This window comes from Aplysia californica, unplaced genomic scaffold, assembly GCF_000002075.1.
Source record: "Aplysia californica isolate F4 #8 unplaced genomic scaffold, AplCal3.0 scaffold00572, whole genome shotgun sequence".
Classification (NCBI taxonomy): Eukaryota; Metazoa; Mollusca; class Gastropoda; order Aplysiida; family Aplysiidae; genus Aplysia; species Aplysia californica.
The window spans coordinates 216,798-219,219 of record NW_004797842.1 but is presented as its reverse complement, the minus strand read 5'-3'; the positions used below and the strand labels follow the sequence as shown (position 1 = coordinate 219,219).

At 45.4% G+C, this 2,422-nt stretch overlaps 1 protein-coding gene across 1 annotated transcript in view; it reads left to right on the top strand.

The window, feature by feature from the left end:
* Positions 1–987: 987 nt before the first annotated feature.
* LOC101851981 (maltase 1) overlaps positions 988–2,422 on the top strand; it is a gene marked incomplete in the record, with an annotated part of 53,657 nt that continues 52,222 nt past the window's right edge. Inside the window, 1 exon segment of the mRNA XM_013087316.2 lies at positions 988–1,017.

Below are 2,422 nucleotides of genomic sequence, written 5' to 3'. Positions count from 1 at the left end.
CAAGGCTTTCTCGTTGACCCACATTTCTGCTTTCGTAGGAACAGGATTTCTAACCGCAAAATTCTCTCGTTTTCAACCTAGAGTGCTTGCTTTCACTGAACCAGTGCCATGATTTCAGTCAGAAATGACGGATATGAATTTCGGGTATATGGATGGAGGTCTCTTTTTTTTATCGCACCCGAATTTCGTATATTCGCACCCAAAGTTCGCGTCGGTTTTTCGGGCATATGGAAAGCCAGCTTTAATACGGGGCGCCCACTACGGCTGGGATCGGCCGATCGAGCCGATCGCCCGACTCGATCGCCTCAAAAACAAACGTGTTTGTTTTCAGTTTCATGGGATCGGCCGATCGAGCCGTTGTTTTTGAGGCGATCGAGTCGGGCGATCGGCCCGATCCCCGCATTTCTTTTGTTCGTGAGCTGTGGACCAGGCCAGAGGGGTCGATATTGTCTGGTTTAGTTGCTGTCGCTTGATACACTCGTACATTCTTCCTTTCACCCGCTCTATCACTCACACTGTCTCTCCATCCACAGCTCAGCTCGTCATACGTTCAAAAGTTGCCCACTGGTCATGTTTTGTTAGTGTGTGTATAAGTTTGTGTGTGTACATGTGCATGATGGTGGTGGGTGTGTGGTGGGTGGTACTGAAGGTTGTTTGTAGACGGGCTTGCCATGCGGTGTCTCTGTATAGCGCTAGGATGTGTAGTTTGTATGTGTGTGTCGTTATCTTCAGACTGTCGGTATCATGTTGAGGAAAATTGCTTTGTATTTGTCTACTGGTGTATTGTGCGGTGCAGCTAACATTTTTGTAAGTGCTTGTTTGATGGGTCGTATGTACGCACAAGAGGAGAAGACATGCTCCTCCGTTTCTTGAATTTTTGGTTTACACTTCCATATTTTGTAGGGGATAATTTTGTCTGTTTACTCCATAGATGTACACATTAGGTTTAAAAGGAGATAACTCTATGGTTTACTCTATCCTTCCGATGTCGACGTGACAGAGAACAGAATACGGCAGGTGGTTGGTTTTTGATGGGGGGTGGTGCATTTGATAAAAAGGTTCTTAAATTAAAGGATTAGAAAAAATCGATAAGAGCATTATCTCCTTCACGAGGTATTTGTTCGTGTAGCGATGTAGCTTGTTGTTGGAGGACGAGAGCCTTGTATGTAGTTTTTGTGTTGTGGGTGGTTTTGTGGTTTTGTTTCGCTCGCCGTGTCGTCTCAGCGTGGCTAGATATCTAGATCTAGGTCTAGTGCGTTCTTGTGGAATGTTAGTAAGGAGCCGAAGTGGTGTGGCGTTTTGTTGTCTATCGGTGTGTGTTTACTGGGGCGCATGCCGAGGTAGTTGTGAGCTATTTGTGGTTGTTTTTTGTCCGCTATGACCTTTTTCATGCACTGAGTCTGTAAGCTTTGATTGTTGTCCATATGTTGTGTAGGCTCACCCCTCCTTTGTGTTTGTCTTGTATTAGTGTTGTGTGTCTGATGCGTCGATGTGTGCTTTTGAAAATACAGTGGGTGCCACATTCAACGAGGTCATATTCAACAAGAAGTGAGAAGTCGGCTCCAACGAGGCAATCCTTAATCCCCGATTTTTCCTCTATATCTCTTTGTAAATGTACGTCAGCTCCAACGAGGTTGCAAACAAACCGAAGTCGCTTTCAACGAGGTCTTGATAACCAATTAAAAGCAATTAGTGGCCCCAAAAGCGAATGTTTTTCTCTTTTCTCTCCATCTCAGGCGAAGCACAAGGCCCATCCTCGATTCCTAAAACATTGTAACACATTGTATCGCTAGATCTAGCCTGCCTCCTAATATGGGCAAAAAGCCAAGAGGATGGGCGAGGGTTAGCCTAGATCTACAGTAGGGATGGGGGGGGGGGAGATGGGTGGGAACGCGATGCAGGCTGTGTGAAACTGGATGAACTCTGGATGGGTAGGTCTAGATTACTCTAGATCGAGACTTTCATTTTTTTTCCCATTTTCTTTTCTTCCCCTTGTCAGAAAATCCAAGCTCCCGCCTTTACTTTATGTAGATCTAGGCCTAGATGTGAGAGGGTATGTTTCCACACGAGAAGTGTTCCGGAAATTTTTCTTTAATAATTCAGAAATGACAGTCAGAACACAGCTCAAACACGCGCACACTGAAGCTGTTTCAGATTTTCTTCATCAGGGGGAACAACTGTTTTAATTACTGGTATTGGTACATCGTGTAATATAATAACTGGTCTCCTTCCTTAGCCTCAGTCACGTTCAACGAGAGGTCGGATCCAACGAGGACAACAAGCCGGTCCCGGCAACCTTGTTGAATGTGACACCCACTGTACCTTAACGAGTCCTCCTTGTTGAATGTGACACCCACTGTACCTTAACGAGTCCTCCTTGTTGAATGTGACACCCACTGTACCTTAACGAGTCCTCCTTGTT